This window comes from Neovison vison, chromosome 2, assembly GCF_020171115.1.
Source record: "Neovison vison isolate M4711 chromosome 2, ASM_NN_V1, whole genome shotgun sequence".
Classification (NCBI taxonomy): Eukaryota; Metazoa; Chordata; class Mammalia; order Carnivora; family Mustelidae; genus Neogale; species Neogale vison.
In genome coordinates this window covers 207495353-207522485 of record NC_058092.1, presented here as the reverse complement: position 1 = coordinate 207522485, position 27133 = coordinate 207495353, and the positions used below count along the sequence as shown (strand labels likewise).

Here is a 27133-nt window from a genome sequence, read left to right as displayed (position 1 = left end):
TGACAATCTAAGGCCCTTCTACCCAGCAGCGCATTCCTCAGGGATGGTTGAGCCAACAGACGTGGATGATTCTAGAAGCAAGCCCAGGCAGGCCACCTGAACTCCAGAGTAACAACCTGGCAGGGCTACTTGCATCATAACTTTTAAGGGCATTTGTATCTCTATGATATAATTATAACCATCAATAATAATAGTCATAAATCAATTATTAAATAATATATGATAATGACTACTTATTATATTATTTTTTAAAAAAGATTTTATTTATTTATTTATTTGTCAGAGAGAGAGAGAGCACATAAGCAGAGGGAGAAGCAGTCTCTCTGCTGAGGAAGGAGCCAGATGTGGACTTGATCCCAGAACCCTGGGATCATGACCTGAGCCAAAGGCAGATGCATAAAGGACTGAGCCACCCAGGTGTCCCACTGCTTATCATATTATTAAGAAATAGATACTATCTAGTACTTATTATGTACTAGTACCTACAGAAATTTTACTCAGGGCTCACAACCACTCTGTGTGGATGGCAGAGCACACTGTGTTATCATTATCCCCATTTTAGCAGATGGTGACAGAGGTTAAGGAACTGCTCCACATCACACTGAGATTACCTCTGGGACCAGTGCCACACCAGACCGACACAAAAGACACTCCACATCCCCACCCTACACTGTCTTGAAGGTTCTATTCTTTAGTGTCACTTTTACAACAGAATCTGAGGTTTTATTAGCACTAGGTAAACCAAGCTGGACTTAGACCAAACACTGGATCTGGAAGGAATGATGGGGGTAGTCAGGATGAATTTTCCACACTTTACAAATCAGGAAACTATGCCTCTGAGAGGTCAAGCTTCTTGCCCAAGGTCACAGGGCTGATTAGGACAAAGATGGACTAGAATTAGGCCCTGAACTCCCAGTCCACAGTACTTCCTCTCCACACTATTGCCTCCCTACTTGGTGTGGTTGGAAGTTGTAAACTCTTGGGGGGATTTTCCTTCAGAGGAAAGTGACGGCACAGTCTAGTGGTTATAAGTGAGGTCCTTGGGTCACACAGGTGTGGGGCTGCAAGCCCAGCTCTGGCACAGACTCGATGCGTGATCTTGGGTAAGTTCTCAACAACGATGTCACAGTGATGATGAGGAAATTAAAATGAGAAAATGCATGTAAGAGGCGTCATACATATTCAGCTCTCAGTAGTTAGTCATTTTTATCATCATCACTAAGTCATCATTTGAAAGACGAAGAAGGAATTCTGGGGCCTTTCATCTTAGAAGCCAGAGGAAGAGACTGTCATGTAGCAAATCATTTCAGGCTATGGAAACTTTTGCTCTGTTTTTATAACCTGTAACTCGTACCCTCTGGTGCAGTGCCTACCATAATAAAAAAAAAAAAAAAAAAAGTTTTTTTTAAGATTCCCTAATGATACCTCATTTGTTCATTTAAAAAGAAATGTCTGTAAATCTTGCTATACATTGTACTAACAGATTATCCAGTTTAAAAAAGCCCCTCCACCACACCCCTGCTGTTCCCAACTCTATAGCTCTTCTTCCCTCTGTAAAGAGAACATTCATGCCCCTTCTAACCTGGCATTATCAGCAAACCCCATCAAGATGTCAGGGCCGTTTTGGAGTTAAATCTTTCCATGCTAAAATATCACTGAGCTATTTATGTCCATTCCTTCTTTTAAATAAAGATATCGTTCACATACCATAAAATTCAATTTTGAAAGTATACAATTCAGTATTTTTAAAGTATATCCACAGAGTTACAATTGTCACTTTAGACAATCTTAAAACATTTTTATTACCCCCCTGTACACATTAGCAATCACTCCCCATTGCCTCCCTCTCCCAGGACCACATCAGCCCCTAACAACCATTATTCTACCTTCTATCTCTATGGATTTGCTTACTTTGTATATTTAATGTAACTGAATTATATAATATGTGGCCTTTTTGTCTGGGTTTTTCCACTTACAATGTTTTCCAGGTTCACCAGCATAGGATGAATCAGTACGTCATTTATTTTTATATGGATAACTAATATTCCATTTTATGCATACACCAAAAATTTTGTTTATCTATTCATTTGTTGATGGACAATCTGGTTGTTTCCACTTTTTGGCTACCATGAATAATTCTATTATGAACATTTGTGCAAAAACTTTCATGTGAATATTTTTTCATTTCTCATGGATAAATACCTAGGAATGGAATTGCTAGATCATATGGTAATTTTATGTTTAGCATAAATGTTTTTTCGAAGAATTATGTTTTTTCGAAGAATGCCCAAACTGTTTTCTATATAGGCTGTACCAATTTACATTCCCATCATTAATGTACAGGGCTCCAATTTCTCCACTTCCAGGTATACATTTCTTTCCTTTTCTTTGCATTTCTTTTTTTTTTCATTTTTTAAAAAGATTTTATTTATTTATTTAAGAGAGAGAGAGAGAGATAGAGAGCAGGAGCACTGAGGGGGAGGAGCAGAGGGAGAGGAAGAAGCTGGCTGCCCCTTTAACAGGGAACCCAACTGATTTGGCCTGGGATCAGGACCCAAACCAAAGGCAGACACTTAACCAACTGAGCCACCCAGGTGTCCCCAGATTTTCATTTTTTCTTTCTTTTTTAAAATTATAGATGTCCTAGTGGCTATCAAGTATTTTATGGTTCTGATTTGCATATCCCTAATGTCTAATGATGTTGAGCATCTTTTCATGAGCTTATGGGTAATGCACATACCTTCTTTTGAGAAATACCTATTTAAGACCTTTCCTGATTTTTAAATTGGATTGTCTTTTTATTGTTGAGTTTTATATACTTTCTGGATATTAATTTCTTATATATATAATTAGGAAATATTTTAGCCCATTCTATGGGTTACCTTTTTACTCAACTCATATTGTTCTTTGATGCACAAAAGTTTTCCATTTTGATGTAGTCCAATTTATCTTTTTTTTTTTTTCTTCATTATAATGATGAATAGAAGTGGTGATACCTGTTTGGTTCCTGGTTTTAGGCAGAAAGCTTTCAGGTTTGTATGATTATGCATTATGTTAACTGTGGGTTTTTCATAAATGCACTTTGTCTGGTTGGGGTTGTTCCCTTCTATTCTTTTTTTGTTGTGTGTCCTTTCATAAAAGGGGGTCAGATTTTGTCAAATGCCTTTTATGCATCTACTGAGATGATCATGTGGTTGTTATCTATTATGCTATTAACATGGTATATCACTTTGATTAGTTTTCATACTTTTTAACAGTCCATTCAGTTTTATGTTTAAGAATAGGCTGAGAAGAGCCTTATACAAGACCACCAGATATTTATTGTCTATCTGCAAGTCTGCCCTAAATTGGACCTGTACATTGGACAAGAATAGATGACAAACTGGAACGTGACTGTAACCATGACTTCACGTCACAAACACTCTGATATTTTTAAAAATTATGTTTGTTTTAAAGGAAATATATATTTTTAAAACTAATGTTGAACATGCACTCTGTATTACTGTTTATTATAATTTTATTATGTTATTATATAATGTTATTATAATTTTCAACCTTTGATGATATGAGTATCAATTAAAATAGCTTTATGACTTAAAAGAAAACTGGTGTACGTTATTTCTAACTTAGTACATATTATTGCAGAAATGACCTGGACCAGACTTTAGATAGGTCAAAGTCACTTAATAAGAAAAACACATATGCACTTGGAAATTTTTTTCCCCTTAAAAGGCAATGATAACGTTACTGATAGTATTACCTGCTAATATTTTATTTAATTATCTCCTTTAGCCCTATCAGCAACTCTGTGGCCCAAGTAAGATTAGTATTCCATTTTACAGCCAAGGAAACTCAGAAAGGTTAAGTGACATGCCTAATTTTTTAAATTCATTTTTTATTTATTTTCAGCATAACAGTATTCATTATTTTTGCAGCACACCTAGTGCTCCATGCAATCCGTGCCCTCTATAATACCCACCACCTGGTACCCCGACCTCCCACACCCCCGCCCCTTCAAAACCCTCAGATTGTTTTTCAGAGTCCATAGTCTGTCATGTTTCACCTCCGACATTCCTAATTATTCACAGGTAGTAGGTTAGTGAGGCCAGGATTATACTTTGGGTACCTGAGGTTAATTTATGCACATATTCAAACTGTTGATTTTCCCTTTTCAACTAAAATGGGACCAAAACCTGGAAGGTCATAGGATTCACAATGCATCACTTGTTGACCAACTACGATTTCAAGTCAAGTACTCATTAAATACTTGATATGGGAATTCACTGATGGATGAGGTTGTAGAGGAACTGTTTTGTATTTATGCAGTTAATGGCTTTTTGACTATGTTTGGTGATGTAAATAGAACATACTGACAAAATCAAACAAAATCAAACTCCACTGTAACAGGAAAAAATGGCCATGCCATAGTAGCTAAAAATAGATTTGAGGACATCATGACTTGATGCATTAAAATCAACAGAGAGTTGTTATGTAGCATGAGCTTCATAATCCTCAACTCTAAGCTCAATACCATGGATCTTCTTGAGCTCTGGGTCAGGGCATTATACTACCTTGGCTTTCCTCTTAACTCTCCAGCCATGGCAGTAGTTTCTGCCCCTTCTTGCAGCCCCCCAGCATGAACTATACATGTCTCTGTCCTCTGCTTGTCTTTCTCTCTCTCCTCCAGAAAAGCTCATCTCAAGCTGTATTCATCACAGCTAAGCAGATGACTTGCAAATGTATAATTCCAGCTCTGACCTTTCACTCATATCCAAAGCTGATGCTTTGGGGAGTGTCTCCTTGAACATTCCAGAATCTCAAAGTCAAGATCCACTCTCACTTTCTTTTTATGGTATTGCTTTCATCTCCCCAGGTCCCAAATCTTAGAGGTGTCTATTATTTTTCAATATCCTGGGAAGAGTTCAAATCCATTTATCCATCAGTTGTCCCAAGAATTGGTCCTTTCCATCCCATTTTTATTGCTTTATCTCTAACTGCCACTTGCATGAATGTCTGCATTAGCCTCCTGATTGTGCTCAGCTGTGAGATACCAAGAAGCATCTTTATAAAACCCTTCTTAGGCCAACACCTCAGGGGTTAGAAAGGCCATTTGGCCCTAGGAGGTGATGTCGACGATGGCAGTGGGAGCTGGGAGAAAGGTGGAGGCCAGCCTAATAAAACGTGTAAAGAAAACACACAGGTTTATACGTGTCCTGGAGAAACCTCACACTTCCTTCCTAAGGTCAGTTCCTTTCTGATTTGGTATAAAACAGTCATAGGAAATGGAAGAACAGCTGTTGGCTTCTCTCCCATGAGTCTGAGCAGCAGAGACAAAGGACGTGCTGGTGCCTACCACCGGAAGTGGACAGTCCCAGCTGACCAGAATCAGGATCCGTGACTTGCTGCTGGACCTCTGCCAGCTCTCCCTGTCCAAACCAGGGCTTCTCCCCTAAGGGCACCTTCATTCATGTGCCTCTTGCCAGAAGCAGGGGGGAATAAGGAGGATGTGAAAGAAGAGCCCTGGGGTCCAGAGGCAACACAGAAAAATGCTCCAGTGCCAGGTCTCTGAAGTAGGATGAAGCTAAGTTCAAATCCCTGCTCCTTATTCTTGAGTTGCTTAACCCTGCACTTTATCTTTCAGAGCAGGCCATCTGCTCCTCTTCCTGTGATCTCCTAGCTAAGAAGGAGTATAAACATCATCAAAGATATGAAAAGAGGGGGAAAATAAATTTCCCTAAACTCCTCACAAGTCAAATATCATACATGGAATGAATACTCTGGCAAACCTCTGAGGTTGGAAAGGGGTGGGATCACCATGAAGTTCCCTAAATGTCTTCTAAAACAGAAGCATCCACTTGGCCTAACTACAGAGACTTGGGTTTGTGGACTGGTGCAGCAAATTTGGAGCCAGAAGGGAATGGCTCAGGACAACAGAGGGTAAAGCCACCTGCTGCTGTCTTTCCCCTTCTCAACTTTCCAAACTAGGGAAATTTACAGGGGCACCAAGTTATGGCCTCTAAGTCTCAGTTTACTCATCTTTGAAATGAGGATCATGATCCTTACCAGGTTGTTTTCAGAACTTCCTAAGATACATAAAACACTCAGCATAGTGGCTGGGCCACTGATGGAAGACCTGCATGTTTCCACGTGAACTCTGTGCAGGTTGTCACATACACTGGTAGTGTGTTATATTTACTCATTTATAGGCACCTGAGAGTTGGCACAGGGGGAAACAGGTCATAAATACACATAAGACATGTGGCTCCTTCATTCTGTTAAAGGCCCAATTACTCACTGGTGTGTTATTTCTTTCAGGGTGACTTCCTTTTTGTCTACAGTTACAGATATAAATATAAATAAAACAAGGAGATTACATTCTCTGACAGCTGTGGAGCATATCTACTTACTCTGTAATTCCTTCACCTAAAAGGACCCGACTGGCTAGCCCCATGGTGTCTGAAGGAACAATCACAAACCAGAACTCCCCTCCGGCCATGCTGAGTGAGTGTTAGAGGTGCTGACCACTAAGCCTGGGCACCAAAGAGAACTCCCAGCATCTTTATCAACAGAGAGGATTTGAGGTCTTTTTAAGTTGACCCTGAAACTGAATGAGGCCAAGGCCTGAGGTTGAGCTAGGGGAGAAAAGATTAAGGTTGCAGGAGTAGTGGGTGGCACAGCTAGGACTTGAGCCCATGAGGATTCCATTGTTTAAAATAACGCAGATTCTGATTCATGAGGTCTCAGGTGAGGCCCAAGATTTCTGCTGGTTCTGGGACCATGCCTTCAGGTAAGGGCCAGTGTTGGTAAAGCCCTCCCACCAGTTTACGGCGCGTCCTTCCCGACGAGGTCAATGGCAGTCATCATCATGTCATCACATATCACCTGTTGTGTGTGTGAAACTTCAACGGACTGAGTTGCAGGTGGCCCTCAGAAACTGGGAAGGTGCATTTGGGTTTTGCAGTCAGTTTTCTGTGAACTTGACTGGCTCAGATCAGTTCAAAGACAAAGTCAAGCAGAGCAGGTAAACTGACACCTGTTCAGAGCTGCCCTCAAAGTACAGGGAAATGAACATGCAGGAGAACAGGAAACAAGCACTGTGCCTCCTGCATGTGGCCACATGCAGAAGGGTGCCACAGGAGGATGGGGTCTGTGCTCTGTGCAGCAGAGGGCCTTCCTGCTCCAGGCCCAGGTGTGGACCTGTCAGGGAAGCTCTTGGCCCACAAAAGGTGAGTTAGCTCTCTTCAGGTAAAGGTGGGAGACCAACGAGCCATGAGACGCAGGCAGGTGCCTTGAGGAGGCTTTCAGCAGGGAGTCTTGCTACTTGACAGGAGGGTCTCGCCTGCAGCAACTGCATGGTAGGGAACGTCATACACATTTAGAATCTCACCCCACCCCGGTCCCAGTAAATCCAAATCTGCATCTCATCAAGTTTTCCAGGGGACCCATATGTAACGTTACAGTTTGAGAAACTCAGGTCTGAAGGAGTTTGGTTACAAGTGACTGATGTAGAAGTGGCCAGACACAGCAGAGGAGGAGCTGGCTGGCTTCACAAATCTCACCCAGGGCCATAACGCTGTCATCGTTCATCATCACAGTTGTTAATGGTAGTAGCAACAGCAGCTTACATTTGTACAATGGCTTACAGTTAACAAATCACATGCCCCTGCATTCCTTGATTTATAGGAAAAGCCTATTATATCCACTTTGTGGATACAGAAAACTAAGGCTTGGGGAGACTGAATAATCAAATCTGAGGTCCCCCAGAGTGGCACTTTGAAATTGCACTTCAAAAATCCATTTTCAGCAAAGAAGCCTAAATCAAAGTTATTTTATTAGACATTGGTCACTTCAAAACATGGTTTCTCATTAATTTGTACTGAGCAGTAGAAAAGATTAATCCTAGCAACTATTTTTAAAGCAATACAGGCTTTTTGATTTTAGGTTCAGAGTGATAAATGATTTTTTTGGAAAAACAACATCACTGAAATTTGTATCCATGTAGGCACTAAGCAGTCACCTCTGGGAATGGTAGTTGTGCTAGAAAGGTGCTCTGTCTAGGTAGCCTTGGGTCCTTTCTCAGTGCTGGCCACTGTTGTTTGGGCCTCCTACACCTTATGTTGCTGTTTCCAGCCCCAGGCAGAGTGCCTGCAGAGAGATTTAAGCACAAAGGAGTGTGACACTGCTCAAGGTCAAAGGGATCCAAGACCTGGGGCCCTCTCTGGAGAGCTCAGAGGTTCTGGGAGGGACGTGGCAGCCATGTCTGCAGACTCTTCCTCAGATTGCTCATGGAATCTCTCTAAGCACAGACATTCAGGGACGAAGCAAGGGTGGGAAGAAAAACAGGAAGTCCTACAAGTGGAATCCATTGGCAAGGCTGACCTGGGACCCAGTTTTACTAAATGAGGTAGTTAGTTTGTGCTTGGCTCAACACTGGGACCCACTTTTGCTAAATGAGGTAGTAAGTTTGTGCTTGCCTCAACACCGCTATTTTGGTCCATCTGTATACAATTCCCTGCCCTCTTCTGGATCCATTTCTCTTCCTTTCCTTTCATTCATCTCTTTCCTCCTCTCTTCCTCCCATCCCTTCTCTCTCTTTCTTTTGAAAGGAAGAGTTGGCATTAAACATTCCAACTTCCTCATGCCTGAGCTAGAGAAGGAGAAGAAGGGATTTATCTGTGCATTATTCCATTGCACAAGCTAGGAAGATTAGACAGACCTTCCGGCAGGTGAGATGCTGTCTGTGGCTGATCAAACTTGGAATGGTGGTGAGGAGTGGGTGTGGATGGGAGAAATGAGCTCTGAAAGCAAGAGCCAGGAAGAGCTGTCATCCAGGGCCTGTCCTGCAGGGCTCTGCTTTGACCCAGGGCCCACCTGCCCCTCCAGACAAGCCTGTAGACCAGAGTGCCCTTCACAGCTCCATTTCCCACAGTCCCCTCTGGGTCCCCTTCCTTGCTAGTCCCAGTCCAGAGAAGCACCCTGCAGCTCAGCCTCTGCTCTCAGCATTTCTGGAATGTCTTCTTTGTCCCATCTCCATCTTTTATGGTCTCTTTTTATTTTTGAGCATGTGCTAAGCACTTTGTATTCATTAGATTCATTTATTTTATGCCACTCTGATTCTCCGAAGCAAGTATCTGCACCATCCCCATTTTACAAGCAGGATAATCAAACTTAGGAACTGAGGCGGTAAGTGACCTGCCCTGGGTCACACAGCTTTTTTTGTGGGATCTAGGTCTGTCGGTCACCAAAGGGCACACTAACCTCAGCCTCATATGTATCACTGCACAGTGTAACCACATGTTCACACAACCATCTGTCAACTAAATCAGCAACTCCTAGGAATTAAGAACACTGCCTTTTTTCATTGTTTTTATCCCTGGCTAGAACAAAGCCATGGCCAGCACTCAGTACCTGTTTTTCATATTGTGCTGTGTTACAGTGTAATTCCTCGGAGTAGACTAGAGACAGGGTAAGAGCTCCAATCTAGCTCAAGATTACTTCAAACTATGCTTCTCCAACCTCTGAATTTGTGACCATGTAGGGCTGGGTTCTTGGTTGTTCTGTGTCTTGGTTTCTTAGCTCTCTGTCTATCTCATGTTTAGTGGATTAGGAGTATCAGGGACTTGGGGTATTGTTTGCACTTCTTCAGTCCATCCCCCTTCACTGTCCCCAAAGTGCCTAGCAGTGTCCAGCCCCCAGGAGACACTGAGTTGACTGCTTAGTGAATGAATGAACATTCATAATTCTCTCTGAACCTGCCTCCCCAATATTTTTTTTTAAATTGGGATCAAAAAAGAAAATATGCCACTTACTTGTTCTGGGGAGCAAGACACAAAGTTACATGGTGCTGTGCATACAGAAAGCTAACTAAACTATTTGGCTGGAAAGAGTGACAAAGGATATTGAAAATAGAAATTGAGGTTGGGAACTTAGCAAGACCCTATGGTCAATGGAAAATGTGAATGCTCTCTGGACCTTTTCCAGCTGAGTTCCTGGATATACAACACACTTCCAGAACATCTAACTTGGGCTTTAAAATTCCACTGGTAGGGGAAAAATACTATATATATTATAGGTTCAGAACACAATCCATTTATGGGTTTGCAACTGAGGTGTTAAAACACTTCAGAAAAGGACAAAGACCGAAGGGCACAGGGTCTCATCAGACTGGAGGAGCGCAGCTGAAACAAGACAGAATCCCACTCGAAGACCCTTGAGGCCTCCAGCCTTTCTCCTTGGATAACTCTGAAAGGCGTCCAGCGAGTTCCAATTTGGGCAGGGGTTTGTTTATTCTGCTTGGTTCAAATCAGGGCTACGGATCCCTAATGGTTTTCATGTCCCTAAAGGTTTTCCACATTTGGGCAAGATCTATGCTTTATGGAAGCCAGAGGAGGCCCTGCTCCCAGACAGAGGGGTTGGGCCAATATGCCAAGAGCACTCAGATGCCCGGACTCCAGGAAAAGGTTAGCAGCATCAACCCGCTGGCACGAGCCTGGAGATTTTCACAGTGGTGCTCTGTTGGTAGTAAAAATGCCTCCATTCTTAACCAACTGTAATTTTTATTACATTTCATTTTTCTCCCAGTGATGCTAAATGTTCAAGACTGGTCTTTTTCCTGTAACTGCTGCCTTGTGCCAATGAAACTACATAGGCTCCCACCAGCTTCTGGCTCTTCATTCTGGGTGCACCATTCCTAATCTGGGAATAACTCTCCTTCCTACAAAGGGTGACTGCCTCCAGGCTCTTGACCCCAACATGCTGCTATTGGTCTGACCTTCCTAATATTCAATGTGCTAAGAGCCTATGACAGCCCTCTAATGCTTTAGGTCCAGGTTTTCACCTTGCTCTCAGAACTATAACCACACCTACAAATTAACCTCTCTCTATCCACCCACTAGATTGTTGTGGAGAATCATTTCCTCATTGCTTCTGAGGCACTGCACTCATTCTGACCCTGGCACCTCATCTCACCTGCTTCTCCTGCCTAGAGCCACTCCTGTGTCTCCCAGGGAGATCCCCTCCACCCCGACCAGAAGCCAGTTCAAAGACAACCTGTTTGTGTTTGCAGCCCTTCTCTTTGTCCAAACTTCCAGCCCAGTTTCTTAAACCCATAACCTGAAATCCTCTAGAGCTTGTGCAAATCTCAGAATACAATCCAGGGGTCCCAAATGTAGATGCCTACAGGGTCAGGCAGGTACCAGGTGTAGCTAGGAAGAGTATGGAGCTGGTGTGTCTTATCTGGAGGGTTAGTGTGTGGGTCAGGGGTCAACCCACAGGGCCAAAAGTGAATGGTGGCTCAGGATTGCCAGAGAAGCCAGAACTCTACATTTTAAGGCAAAATTCCCCAGTTTTTAAATGACTGCAGCTGTCAAAGAAAAACACACATGGGAGGTTTTGCTTCCTTGGTATAAAAAGTAAGATAGGACTTCAGCTCATAGTACTCACTGAACTTGGTGCAGGGTGGGGAGCGTAAGTCTCTGTTCCCGGAAGGGGACTGTCTTCAACCTCCCTCCCTAGGTCATATGGGGCTCTCTTCTAAACTTCTCAGAATACAGGTCTCAGAAAAAGGGAGCTGGACTACTAGGCCATTCCCCACCTCCTCAGAACCACACACACCAGCACATTAGCTAATACTATCTAGGTCTCTTTTGCAGAATAATCATTTATTTTCAGATTCAACAGCCATGATGATTTTAATGTAAATATGTAAATATTTTAATTTGGGGTACAAAAGAAGGGGTAGTGCAGGTGGGGGTATCTCTGGTTTATTTTTATCAGAATCATTCTTTTGAAACACCGTATGTTCACTTCTGCTTAAAAGCCTCTGATGGCTTCCCACTGCTTCTAGGGATAAAGACAAGGGTCCTAAACAAGAACTGGTATTATCTGGCAATTTGTTTTGCCTCTCTGTGCCTTAGTTTCTTCATATGTAAAAATGTTGGCTTTAAATTAGGTAATTATTTAAAAAACACTTGTCAGAACACCTTGCACTCAGTGAGCACCCAAGACCTGTTAGCCTTTGTCATTCTGTCTTCTCCAGACCACTTTACATTCAAATCTCCAGCCTGTCATACTTTCTTCTGCCCCTGGGCCTTTGCACATACAATTGTGTCTGTCTAGAACACAGTTCCAAGCCTTCTTCTCTTAGTTTATATATGTTGGACCTTTAGCCCTCAGCTGAAACATCATTACCTCAGCAAAGTCTTAACTTCTCAGGTCAAATCTGCCTTTAAGAGGGTCTCACAATCCCTTGTAGCATGTGTGAGGTTACAATTTGCCATTTGTTTTTGTAAATACTTGATTCCCTATAGGTCTTTAAGTTCCATGTGGGTAGGGACAATGTCTGCTCTATTCTTGGGACCTATCAGTATAGGTATTTAGTAAATATCTATAAAATAAATGAATTTTTACCAATAGTGGCCTCTTTCTGGACAGTGAAGGTGTCCTCATCTCTATGCTCAGGAAAGAGATCCTGGGCCCTCCAAAGCAGGGCTCATGAAAAGGTTGGGGTGACCCCCTTCCTTCTTTTCCTCTTCTCTTTTCTCAACCACACTGTGAGCCTACTTTGCAGAGATCAGACCATCGGGACCCTTGCCAACTGGCTTAGGGGTATAAGGACACATGGGAATAACAGAAACACACCAGCAAGAAATCGTTTCATAACTGTCCACCTCACTGTGGGCCACATGATACCTCCCGACTGGGCAGAACTCTGTCTTCTGCCACCTACCTTCTATTGCATACTGAGCAGGGCTGGGAGCAGCCCAAATGATTTTTGTAAATGATGCATAAAGGACAGTCATTGCTGGTAAATTAACTTCTGATGCTGGTGATGCTCAGAGGATGGCAGGAGATGGCTTCAAATGTTCCTTCCTGGAGTAGTATGGATACCTGTGTGTTAGTCTGGAGTTTTGTGCTTGTGTTCATTTGTTCATTCATTCAATCAACAAGTATCTTCTGGGTCCCTTCTGTGTGTTGGTTGCTGTGTAGGATTTTTGGTAGAGAGCAATATATTTGCTTTGCCCGTTAGCTAACAGGAGTCTCTCCTTCTCTCATTCAGTTAATTCTGTGCTGTGACTATTGGGAAGACCCCCATCTACCCTTATAAGTACCTATATCAAAGAATGCTTCAGATATCCTTGAAGTCCTCAGCTGTCTTTAGGTCAAGAAGGTGGCAGGTATGCAGGAAAATGATCCATTTTATAGTCAGATGGACCTGCATTCAAATAAGGGGTTCCACATTGTACTTAGATACATATGTACATAGAGAGAAAAAGGGAGAGAGTGAGAAAGAGAGATTGAATGGGAGAGCACCTGAATGATTTCCTAGTGGTTAAGAACTTGGATTTGGGAATCAGACTGGCTTGGGATCACATGCTGGGGTTGCCCCTACTAGCTGATCACCCCAGGTAAAGATTTTGGTTCTGAACTTGGTAGTTTCTAAGTCCAGCTCTTGTGAGTTGCCAAGGTCTCTGAAACTTGGTATATTCTCAGTTCCCTTCTTTGTTCCTTAGAACCTACAGAAATATTTGTTTGAAACAGATTTTAGATGAGTCTGCTTCTTAATGCAAAAACATGACTCTGGATATACACAGGTAAATACCCACCAATGCTACCAAGGGTGTTTTTGGCGACTGTGAAATCCATAGGGGAAAGCCTCAGAGGGGCTGAAGCATACATTTGTTCACACCTTCAAAGAACCGCTTGTGGGGTTAATATTATAGGAATCATGTTTTAAAAAGTTTGTGGCCATGAAGAAATAGAGTTAAAAGACTTTAAGTACCAAATATGTATTTCTAGCTGGCAAAGTATTTTAGACTCTCTTGAAGATGATAAAATATTTTCTGTTGGGATTCAGTTCTTTAAATTCCCTCTTAACTACTTTAACTGTATTAGTAATTTATGATTTCTTGGTTTTAAGACTTAATTTAAACAGAAGTTTAAATAAGACTCAGACTATCTTGAGATTTTCCTTTTTTCCCCCTTAAGTATTTACTACTGACCCACACATTATTATAAACAAATTATAAGCATATTCAATTATGTTCTATAACTGTTCCCAGGGACAAAAATTTTCATAGTTCATTTAAAATTAGTCTTTGTTCTTTAAAGGAATAAATAATCCAAAAACACTCAAAAGGTTAAATTTACTTCAAAATCTCAATTTTATACATCTTCATAAAAATATATCAATTTTAACTTGAACACTAAATTCTGTACCAATCATAGATTTTAGACATGGCTCCTAATCCTAGGTATAAATGCTTTGCATCTTTTCCACTCTGGAGGGGAGAGAGATGATACCAACAACGAATGAAGTAGAAACAAAAGAAGCTTCACCATACAGGTGAGGGCTTGTTTTCTTTGGTGAAATAGGGCTTCACATATCTTCAGTCTCTTAAATGGTTTTAGAAACCTCAAACTTCCCTCAAGAGGGTATGCTGTGCTTATTTCAAACAATAACATTTATACTGCAAACTGCATGTTTATCTGTCTGTCTCCTCCAATAGCAAGTGAATTCCTTGAAAGTTAAGACTATATCTATTCACTGTGTTTAAGATTTTATTTATTTATTTGACAGAGAGAGATCACAAGTAGGCAGAGAGGCAAGCAGAGAGAGAGAGGAGGAAGCAGGCTCCCCGCTGAGCAGAGAGCCCGATGCGGGACTCGATCCCAGGACCCTAAGATCATGACCCGAGCCAAAGGCAGCGGCTTAACCCACTGAGCCACCCAGGCACCCTCTATTCACTGTTTTATCCTAAGGACCAAGCACAGGGCTTTGAACACAGGGGATGCTTAATAAATATTTGTCAAATAAAAAGTGCTCCACATCACTCGGCATCAGGAAATACAAATCAAAACCACAGTGGGATACCACCTCACACCAGTCAGAATGGCTTTAACAAGTCAGGAAATGACAGATGCTGGCGAGGATGCGGAGAAAGGGGTCCCTCCTACACTGTTGGTGGGAATGCAAACTGGTGCAGCCACTCTGGAAAACAGCATGGAGGTTCCTCAGAAAGTTGAAAACAGAGCTACCCTATGACCCAGCAATTGCACTACTGGGTATTTACCCTAAAGATAAAAATGTAGTTATCCAAAGGGGCACGGGTACCCAAATGTTTATAGCAGCAATGTCCACAATAGCCAAACTATGGCAAGAACCTAATATCCATCAACAGATGAATGGATAAACAAGATGTGGGGTATATATATAAAATGGAATACTATGCAGCCATCAAAAGAAATGAAATCTTGCCTTTTGCAATGACATGGATGGAATTAGAGGGTATTACGCTAAGTGAAATAAGTCAATCAGACAAAGACAATTATCATATGATCTCCCTGATATGAAGAATTTGAGAGGCAACGTGGGGGTTTGGAAGGAAAAAATGAAACAAGATGCGATCAGGAGGGAGACAAACCATAAGAGACTCTTAATTTCAGGAAACAAACTGAGGGTTGCTGGGGGTGGGGGGTAGGGAGAGGGTGGTTGGGTTATGGACACTGGGGAGGGCATGTGCTATGGTGAGTGCTATGAAGGGGTAAACCTGGTGATTCACAGACCTGTACCCCGGGGCTAATAATACATTATATATTAATAAAATGTTAAAAATTAAAAACAAACAGCATTTAAATGGCATTTATGCAAAGTTCACTGCAATTTTAATTCTGAATAAAAAAGCATTATAAAAAATAAATATTTGTCAAATAAGCAAATGAATGAATAAATGACCTGTTGCATGGGTCCTAAGGAAAATCTAACTGAAGATTCTACATGGGGATAGCCCCCAGCCTGTAGATACCTCCTTTCAAGTATCCCTTTAGATGCTACTGCTCTGGGTCCACAGCCATGGAAACAGGAGGGTGTCTCTCTTTCTGTGCGCATTTTGACTGAGCTAAGAGCAGAGCACTTGAATTAACAGTGGAGGGCTGGCATTCCAAGGTGGCAGCAATCATGACCACCATCATCATCCTCAGCATTGGCATCATTCCATTTATTCGTAATCATTAGGTGCCGGCTGCTAGGCTAAGTTCCTTATATGCATTATCTCATTTAATCCTCCAAACAACTCTAACAAGTTGTGCTCTTATTTTCATTTTATGGATACTGACACTGAAGCCTCAAGAAAGTCACCTATGGGTGGCTCAGTTGGTTAAGCGATTGCCTTCGGCTCAGGTCATGATTTTGGAATCCCAGGATTGAGTCCCACATGGGCTTCCTGCTCAGTGGGGAGTCTACTTCTCCCTCTGACTTCTCCCAGCTCATGCGCTCTCTCTCTCTTATTCTCTCTCTCTCTAATAAATAAAATCTTAAAAAAAAAAAAAAGAAAGTCACCTATTCAAGATAACATGGTGTTGAAATCAAGTCTCAAACCCAAGACAGAATGAAGTTCATATTGCATTTCTTTAAATCAAGAAACAACTCAGAGGCTGACAGTCCTATCAGGACAAAGAAGAGCCCGAAATCAAACTTGTCTTATTCACTCTGAGCCCCTCTCCCCATCTTACTTCAACAAAGCCTCTGGTCCTCCCCTCTCTCTTCTCATTTGAATGGGAGCCCCAAATCGTCTTCTGTATGGCAGCTGATAACAATGGTACTGGAAACGAGGGGCTTGAATCCATCAGAATCTTCACATAGGCTCCAAAAGCCTCTTTTAAAACATGACCCATGTAGTATGTGCTCACGGAAATAAACATTTCAACAGTATAGATGAGTGGAAAGTGACAAATAAAAGGCTTCTCTTGGAGGTAACCATTTTTGTTGGTTTCGGTGTCTGTTTTTGGCAGTTGTGTCCTTACACTACAAAAGCTTTACATCCCTATTTCTTTATATATTCCCTTCTCCTGAAAGAAGAATATATTCAATCACCTCGATGAAAGATGAGGAGTTTGGCCCATTTTCCCAATTACTGTGACTTGTATATTTTCAGTTTTTTTTTTTCTATTGGTAACTGCCTCAGCTTTAAAAAGTATTCGAACTTATCTCTTTACCTCTCAATTTAAATGTATTTCTTGACTCCCCAGGATTATCTATCTGCTTTGCTTTTTGTTTGTTTTCTAGTTAAACTCACCTTGTTCAGGGTAAATACAACAAATTTTTGTTCTAGTTTGGTTTTCGGGGGGGACATAGAAAAATCATCTTTTAGTACTTTTTCATTTAAAATATTCAGGAGTTCAGTTTTGTTATTTTGGGGAAAGCTTGGAGTTTAATTGCTGTTTTGTCTTTAGGTATAGAGTTTCAAATAACTATCTTGCAAATGAATTTCTAGAACATGGACCATTCTGAGATTCTGTACCTATAACCCGACATTTTCATGAATAGCTCAAATATGGAGATCCCAAGTAGCTACCTGGTGTTGCTGTCCTTACCAATCACTTTTCTGAATTCAGTGGTTAGGACTTTTTTTTTAATCATAAAAAATGTTTTTGTTTCCTATTTTAGAGGTTTTAGCCTCTTATACTAAATAATTAGCCTTTAATGAACCCTTAACTTCCTGAATTCTTGAAGTGATGGTGGAGATGGGGTGGCAATGGGCATATAATCCAACAATACTAATAATTTTTAACTATTAATAACCAATTGGAAGAACTTCTTTTCAAGGTTTTATTTATTTATTTGACAGAGAGAGAGGTAGAGATCACAATCAGGGGGAGAGGCAGAAAGAGAGGCTCAGCAGGGAGTCTGACATGGGGCTCCATCCCAGGACCCTGAGATCATAACCTGAGCTGAAGCAGACATTCAACCTTCAGAGCTACCTAGGTGCCCCAAATTGGAAGAATTTGAAATGATTTTTTATTATTTATTTATTTATTTAATTTTTAAAAATTTTAAAAGATTATTTATTTATGTGTCACAAGTAGGCAGAGCAGCAGGCAGAGATAGAGTAGGAAGCAGGCTCCCCGCTGAGCAGAGAGCTTGATGTGGGCCTCCATCCCAGGACCCTGAGATTATCACCTGAGCTGAAGGCAGAGGCTTAACCCACTGAGACACCCAGGCGCCCCTTGAAATGATTTTTTAAAAAGATAGCAATAATGGTCATCTTGGGCTCAGCTCTCTTTATCCATACTACACCCATCCAATACCCACATTCTATTAATTCTACCCCTTTCCTGCGCCTCTCTGCTGCTTCCCCAGGATTCAGACGTTTTGGTAGAATGAACAGTCTGTGCACTGCACAAAAGTGCTTACCCGAGTGGAAAAGAGGTCTGACATCCAGCTAGCACGCTGTGCCCTAACTGAAATGCATGGGTATGAGGCTCTATCAGCCTGTAGAGAGTGAAGAAGGAGGCCTTTTGTAATTTTTACCAGTTGCTAAGTGTGCCAACAACATCCTACTAGGCACTGTGCCTTAGCAATATCCTTCTAAGTGCCTCTGGTTCTCATTGCCCTCTCCCTCCATCCATCTTCTACACCAAGCAACTCGCCTTTAGTATCAGAGGCTAATCCAGTAGGTTTGGCGGTGAAGCCCAAGAGTCTGTATTTTGGACACTTATGCCAGGGTTAAGATGATACTCTTTGCGGGGTGCCTGGGTGGCTCAGTGGTTAAAGCCTCTGCCTTTGGCTCAGGTCATGATCCCAGGGTCCTGAGATCGAGCCCCGCATCGAACTCTAGGCTCAGCAGGAAGCCTGCCCCGCTCCCTGCTCTCTCCGCCCGCCTCTCTGCCAACTTGTGATCTCTGTCAAATAAATAAATAAAATCTAAAAAAAAAAAAAAAAAAGGATGACACTCTTTGCAGCCCCTCCCCTTACTGCAGCCAGAAGGATCTTTCTAAAAACCCAGTTTGATTAAATCACACCCTTTGTTAGTACCCTTCAGCGTCTCTCTCCTTCCCTACAACGTGAAATCCAAGCTCCTTACCTTTAAATATAGCCCCCTGGAGACCTATCTTCTCCTCCCTGCCCCAGCCCTATGCCTTCCTACTCAGCCTTTGTACTTCCCAAGCTTTGGTCGTTCCTGAACATACTGTGTGTCTTTCTGTCTCAAGCCTTTGCACCTTGTGCCCCATACCCCCTGCCAGTTGCTCTCAGCTCTTCCACATGTCCCCAGTCTGCCTCAGTTGACGCCATCAGTAACGCTCCAGATCTCTATTCTAACCCAGCACGTCATTCTGCTCACAAGCCTCGCTGGGATCCACTAAAGAAAGAACAGGCAATTATGTTATTATGTAATTATGTTGTTATGAGTGAGGAGTGGATGGGTTGGTATAGTCAGGGTGGCTCTGGACCCCCAGAGGCAGATGGTGCCTTGGAAGGAGGGGAGAAGAGTTCAGACAGGAGTAAGGGAGGCCCCAGAGATAGCCCTGCAGCCATTCCAGGGCCCTGGTGCTGAGAATGGTTTACGGAGATGATGAAAATGGCTTTTGTGCCAATTCAAAAACCTCCTGAATATATTTGCATTTTCATTTGTATGAGTTATATATATTTGTACAACCTACAGTAAAAATTAGTATTTTCTTTTTTATGTTCTAAAATTATCTCATTCAAGGGCGCCTGGGTGGCTCAGTGGGTTAAGCATCTGCCTTCATCTCAGGTCATGATCAGGACCCCAGTTCCCCACATCAGGCTCTGTGCTCAGTGGGAGGTCTGCTTCTGCCTTTCCCTCTCCTTCTGCGCTCTCACTCTCTTTCAGATAAATAAATCGGACCTTTAAAAATATAAAAAAAATCTCATTCAATTAAGTGTTATAAAATAGCAATGACTACATGTTTCTTGATTCTGTAAACACACCTGCCACTTGATTCCACAAAGGTTTATGCCATATGGCTCTTTCTAAAAACCCAATCTGATCAAATCACATCCTTCCTTAGCATGCTTCAGTGTCTTTCATTACTCACAAGGTAAAATCCAAGCTTTTTATCACAAAATACAGCCCCCTGAAAACCTATTCCGTGCCTGGTCCTGTGCCAGGCAAAATGTGTATGGGAGGAGGATGAGCGTCAGAGCTCATGACTAGAAAAAACCCCAAACAACTAAAACGAGGTGGAGATAGACATTGCTACTGGGGAGCTGCAAACATGTCGCCATCATAGCAGTGGCCATGAGCCTTGGAGAAGCTTGGTCTAGGTTGGCTGCACATACCTATTCTCTGTGCGACCTTGGGCAAGTCACTTAACCTGTTTGAACCTCAGTTTCCTGGAGTTAATAATTTCCTCCTCACAAGACTGTCAAAAGGACTCTCTTAGGGGCGCCTGGGTGGCTCGGTGGGTTGGGCCTCTGCCTTCAGCTCAGGTCATTGTCTCAGGGTCCTGGGATCCAGCCCTCCATCAGGCTCTCTGCTCGGCAGGGGGCCTGCTTCCCTCTCTCTCTGCCTGCCTCTCTGCCTACTTGTGATCTCTATCTGTCAAATAAATAAATAAAATCTTAAAAAAAAAAAAAAGGACTCTCTTAGTTTCCTGGTGCTGCTGTAACAAGTTACCATGGTTCGAATGATTGCTAACAATAGAAATGTACCTTCTCCCAGTTGTAGAGGCTAGACACTGAAAATCAATGTGTTGGCAGGGCCATGCCTCCTTTAAGACTCTAGTTAGAATCCTCCCTTGACTCTTCCCAGCTTCTGGTGGTGGCTGGCACTCTTTGACATTCCGTGGCTTATGGGTGAACCCCTCCCATCTTTGCCTCCATCACCACACTGTACTCACCACAGTGGGTCTGCTTCTATGTCTCTTCTCTTCCTCAAATAGGGTAAGCCAGCTGCTGGGTTTGGGGCTCACTCTCACTGAAAATGACCTCATCTTCACTTGAATACATCTCAAAGACCCTATTTCCAAATCAGGTCACATTCATAGGTACTAGGGGTTAGGACTTCTACATATCTCTTTTGGGGTCCATAAATCAACCCACAATGAGGACTAAATGAAATAATACAGAAGGAGGGCTCGCTGCAGTACCTGGAACGTGGTATGGACTCAACCTGCTGCCTAGATTCAAACACTCACACCATTCCTGACCACCTGCGTACCCAAGGATGAGATTCTTAATGTCTCTGGGCCTTAGTCTCCTCATTAGCAAATAGTAGTACCTCCTTCATTGGACCACGGAATAATGGCTTTCAATCCAATCACATAGGTAAAGCCCTCAGAGCAATACCTGCTACCCAGCAAGGACTAAGAAAATGTTAACAATAAGAATTTTTACTGTAATTCTACCCAACTTGACCTGCCCTTATGCTCAATTTTCTCTTTACAAATGGAGGAGTTTAAAATGTCAGAGATAACAGAAATGGGGGTGTTGTCTTGAAAAAAACTAAAAATATATATATAATTCTTCTGCCTGACCCTTCTTCCCCTTCAAAATATAGATAATTGTTTTGGCGACAGAAGCATCATGTCTCCTGTTACATGTGAGGTATGTGACTTCACCCTCCTCTGGTACTTTGGAAGCACCCCCTGATTATGAGCAGGGGTGCAGAGATAGAGTCCTCGGGTACACCTGGCCATGGAGTGACATGCTTGGTCACATGCTGTAATTTACTCTGAGGCTACACTTGGGTGTGGAGTCATAGTCCTCGGTCACATCTGAGCATGTTTAGGTCATACCTAGACATGGAGTCACATTCTGGGTCACACTCAGGTCTAGTGTCACAGTCCTGGATGACACCTTACTATTGTGGACCCAAGGCACAGGGCTTTGTCCTTTACCCACCAGACTTACTGACCCCATAAGCTATAGAACCTACCAACAGTTGTGCAGCCCAGCACTTCATAAATCTCTTGGCGGGTAGTAAGAGCTACCTCAGTAGACCTAAAACCTAATATTACATTTTTGCTGGAGTGAGAAATACTGTTGTTCAAGTTGAAGATTTCCAGATGTAATCCCTTACATTCTTCCCAGAGGTGACATAGCACTGGGCCACAGTGAACGAATACTTTCTAGTTGATTAACTGGTACAGAAACATACTCCAAATTACATAAAGCATACTTTTAACCACCAAGAAAACAATTTCAAAACCACAAAACTAATAAGTCAGAGGATTTCTTTAAATAAACTTAAATCTGGGAATTAGAAGTATGCATATGCCTTCCACTGCTGGGTAGGCACGTAAAGGGTAATTGTTTTGATTATGAGGAAGTCAACGAAGACAGCCTTTATAAACTAAATTATTTATGAGGTATAGTCACATAGTTCTTTTTTTTTTTTTAAAGATTTTATTTATTTATTTGACAGAGAGAGATCACAAGCAGGCAGAGAGGCAGGCAGAGAGAGAGAGGAGGAAGCAGGCTCCCCGCTGAGCAGAGAGCCCGATGCGGGACTCGATCCCAGGACCCTGAGATCATGACCTGAGCCGAAGGCAGCGGCTTAACCCACTGAGCCACCCAGGCGCCCAAGTCACATAGTTCTAATATGTGTGTGTGCTCTTATTACAACTTCTTGTTTTTATCCTTGAAGGTATTAATTTTAGAAAAATACACAAATAGAATATCCTTATTACAATAAAATAAAAATTTATTAGACCTTTCTATCAGAAACAAAATACTGTCTACTTTCAATAAGAATATTAAATATGTATGGCACTTTTTGTTTTCATGTTAATATTCTATTTACAATCTACATATGACCCACACCTTTAAGAAAGTTATTCTTTACATATACAGACACACACTCAAACTGGTTAACATGAAGAGTGGAGTGTTCTTTCTGCTACATAATTCAAATATGAACAAGCTTTGTCCTGGTTTTATGCAAATACATAAGCAACATAGACGGGACTGGAAGAGATTATGCTGAGTGAAATAAGTCAAGCAAATACATAATCCTTTAATTTACAAACTTACTTACCAACAGCTTGAGAAGGAAAAATTGAATTTAATATACCAAATTTATTATATTGGCTGTTACAATACGCACATTTGAAAACACTTAGCTGCCTTCAAATAAAAAATCCTTTCCCTTACCACTGATTTCTTTCCAATTTTACTATCAGTGTTTTACATTAATATCAGCAATCTCCCTTTTTATTTTATCTTGGTCTTGTAATTTTCAGTAGAGAGGACATTGGAAAAAAAAGAAAACAAAAGCAGGCAATGGGTTTAGAAAACCTCCTGGTTATTGATGTCGATAATTCTTGTGGCCATCACTGCTATCGGGAGTTGATCCTGAGATTCTAGCAAGGTAAACAGGGATGGAGAGAAAGGGACCCAGACTGGAATTAAATGGTGTAAATGCTCCATTTCCCACTTTGAGAAACCACACCTTTGTAATCCAGGGCACACCCTTGCTAATCAATGCTTCATATCAGGAAATGTTTCTTGTTATTTGGCAAACTTTTTACTTTGTAGACAGACCACCCTCGGTGGTCCTGAAGGCAGAAAACCGGGAATGTTTGTATCTTGATTGGCAGCTGTCTTTCTAGAGTCACCTGTACCCTCGGAGGTGTGGAAGCTCAGTGAGATACTAAAGAGTCTGCAGAATCCTGTGGTCTGTGGTAAAGCAGCAAGGCTGCAGAACGCTGGCCAATCAAGCCCAAGTCCCCAGTTCCTGACTTATTACTCCTTGTTACTCCTAAACAACTGACTGGACATTTTCTCTTCCTAGTCTCACCTACAGCAGGCAGCTGCAACCCCCGTCTTGTAATCACAACCACTTCCACAACACGAGCCAACTTGCGCCCCCTTTGGAAGTTCACATGAAGAGCTGTTTGTTTTCAAATTTCTTTTTCCACAACCTGGATTCTAACATCGTAATAAACCTGGGACCAAAGACCTACATAACAGCTTCTTCCTCTTCTAGAAAGTTTTTATTATTTTTTATGGCAGGGATGTGGGGGGGTTAAATACACACAAAATGTAGCATCTTAACCACTTTTAAGTGTCTATTTTAGTGGCATTAGATACATTCACACTGTTGTACAGAACTATTCATCTTGTAAAATGGAAACTCTATACTCATTAACAATGACTCCCCATTCCCTGTCCCCCACCAGCCCTTAGTCTCTATGATGCTGACTGTTCTGGGTGCTTCATATAAATGGAATCAAGGGGCCCCCTGGGTAGCTCAGTTGTTAAGCATCTGTTTTCGGCTTGGGTCATGGTCCCAGGGCCCTGGGATTGAGGCCTGCATCAGGCTCCCTCTGCTCAGCAGGGTGGTCTGCTTCTCCCTCTCCCACTCCCCCTGCTTGTGTTCCCTCTCTCTCTGTGTCTCTCTCTGTCAAATAAATAAATAAATAAAATCTTTGGGAAAAAAAAAATGGAAGCAAACAGTACTTGTCTTTTTCTCTACCTTTCCCAACTTCCTTTAATCTATTTCAAACATGCTCTCTCTCATGGGAGAAGTCATTCTTTTTTAATCTCTTTCTTACCCTTTCCCTCTGGGAGAAAAAACAAATTAAACCCTGCCTGGCCTCTCTTCCCTTCTTCTCTCCATTTATAAGCCTCCATTAAAAAGGGGAGGGTGAGGAACTACTGAGATAATAATTTTCTGTTTCTTCTATATCAGCATGAGTTTTGAAATGTGATTAACCATACAAGAGAACTAGATGCCAACATCTAAAATCTCCAAAATGGCCTGAAGTTCTTTTCAAAATCTTCATAAAACTTTCAATTTAACTCTGTTCACCTTGATTAAACTTATTTCCCTTAAGCAGGAAGTGTCTTTTAACTCATTTGTACTGCTTTTTGTTTGGAGGCTGATTCTCAGTATTCCAATAATAGTGTTTGAAGAGACTAAAGAGAAAACACTTCCCAACAGAGTATATAGATTTCAACCCTGTGGTGGGTTAAAGAAGTCTTTGAGGACGAGAGGCAACCAAATCACAATGTTTAATACTATGTCTCTAGGAAAGTATTCTCTGTTCCACACAGTCCCTGAGAAATGAACTTCTGGAATACAAGTTACTTATAAAATGGGGACTGAGTCTGTGCTATATACTTCCTAGCGATTTTCATTAGCAATACAGAGCTGAAAGCCACCGGCCAACTCAATGCCACAGGATACGCAGTGAACATTGAGAGAAGCGGACAACCAGATCACAGCACCAGCATGTCTTCCAGACCCCTTGCTGGAGTATATGGCCAACAGAGTTCAAGACCCGACTGGTATAGGCTGAACCTATAGATTCTATAAACATTCTATGATTCTGAATACCTGTATGGTTTTTGGGATGTATTTTCTTCCACTGCATGTTAAAGAAACATATGATTCACTACGGCACATACAGACATTGAAGACCCCATGGGAGAGGGCACTAAAGTCAGAGAAGTTTTCCAAGAAAACAAGTCAGAGCTACAGAAGTAAGCCTGGAGCAGAAGCCAGCCAGCTAACTGTATTGTTCAGCAGAAGCGACTTACAGAAGGATATCAAAAACCATCAGAGAGCTACAAAAGAGAAAGTTAAAGAAAATCCCAACTCTTGCATAAATTGCCAATTTAAAGATAACACATTAGCTGAGGGTCCAATGAATCTCTGAGCTGGGAATATTGATCAAAAAGTTCTGATCTGGGGGCGCTTGGGGGTGCAGTCAATTAAGTGTCTGACTCTTGGCTTCAGCTCAGGTTGTGATCTCAGGATCATGAGATCGAGCCTGGTGCTGAGCTCCAGGCTCAGTACACAGTCTGCTTGGACTCTCTCTCCCTCTCCCTCTGCCCTTTCCTCCCCATATCTCTAAAATAAATAAATAAATAAATCTTTAAAAAAAAAGTTATGATCTGAACAGGGAAGTACAAATAGCAATTGAGATCAAGTTACTGTCAGGGCAAAAGACATGCTAACGATCAGTCTCCTTTTTTCTCCCCAAAGGTCTGTGTGGGACTGGAGGCAGCGGCCTTGGTCAGGGAACCTAGAGATCCCTCCCTTTGCAATGAATGGAGAAGAAAGAAAGTGGCTTTCATGGACTTTTGTTTGTTTGTTTGAGGTCTCATGTTTTGGGCCAGGCCATTTGTCACAAAGAACATTAACTCCCTCTCTAAACTCTTTGAACTATTAAAGCCACTTTCACATTATTTAGCACTTAACTCTCTGTGAAGTATTCTTCAAATACTTGGTGCACACAAATCTGGCCTCCTCATTAGGATCATAAACAACCTAAAGGCAACTACATTGACTTGTACTTCATGAGAATCTCTGAAGCATGTGGGTGGTCAGTCGGTTAAGTGCCTTCGGCTCAGGTTATGAACTCAGGGTCCTGGGATAGAGCCCCACATCAGACTCCCTGTTCGGTAGCAAGCCTACTTCTCCCTCTCCTTCTACCCCTCCTCCCTGCTCATTCTCCCTCTCTATCTGTATCTCAAATAAAGAAATAAATAAAATCTTAAAAAAAAAAAAAAAAAGAATCACCCATACACCTAAACATGGCTGGGCATGGATGGGGTCTCTGACGAACACAAGTTGCAAACTCCTAGGACAAAGTTCTCGGAGTCACAAGCCTTAAAGCAACAATAACTCCACCTGCCAATCTCAGCCCGGCTTCCCAGGAAGAGCATGGACAGAGAATGGAAGATTGGTAGCCACCAGGAATCACAACAGGGTAGAGAAATCCTGAGTCCTGCACATGGGGGAAACTGCTTACCACCTAGAGCCTACCAGGTCCATGACTGCAGGAACTGTGTTTTGTTCCCTACCCAGCACCAAGCATCCAGTAGGGGCTCCGAAAACATATGCTGAATAAATGATAAACATAGGAAACACTTCAGTCTCTTGGATGAGTGTCCCCACACCTTGTGTTTTCCTTCATTCATCATTTATCACCGAGCTGCAAAAGTTAAAATGACTCTAGAAAACAAACCAACACCAACTTGGTACCCACATGGTACCCAGGGAGGTGTGTACTTCCTCTTGGGCCTGCCCAGAGTGTGTGTTGTGGGGAGGGGGAGGAAGGTCACTGGCCTGCAAGCTACAGGTCTGGGGCTTGCTGTGGAGGGACAAGAGCTGCTCTCCTTGAGAGAAATGGCCGGATGTCAGATCAAGCTCTTGGCAGCCCCCGGGCAGTGGAACATTGCTCGGCATGGTCGCTGGCTGGCTGGCAGCTTCCTGCCAGGGAAGGCTGCCAAGTGGGTTGTGACAGCTGTGCAGTGCACAACTCTCCAAGGTTCTTTGGTGCACTGCCATTTCTGACCTGCCTCTCTGCTACTCATGGGAAGTAGCTGGGAAGTTCTGGTGCTCAGGGACCCCATTTTCCATTGGCTTTCATTTTTTAGCGG

At 42.2% G+C, this 27133-nt stretch overlaps 1 protein-coding gene across 4 annotated transcripts in view; it reads right to left on the bottom strand.

Annotated features, from left to right (window-relative positions):
- PLCE1 (phospholipase C epsilon 1) overlaps nt 1-27133 on the bottom strand; it is a 328811-nt gene that overhangs the window by 157994 nt on the left and 143684 nt on the right. The gene's annotated exons all lie outside the window — the stretch shown is intronic.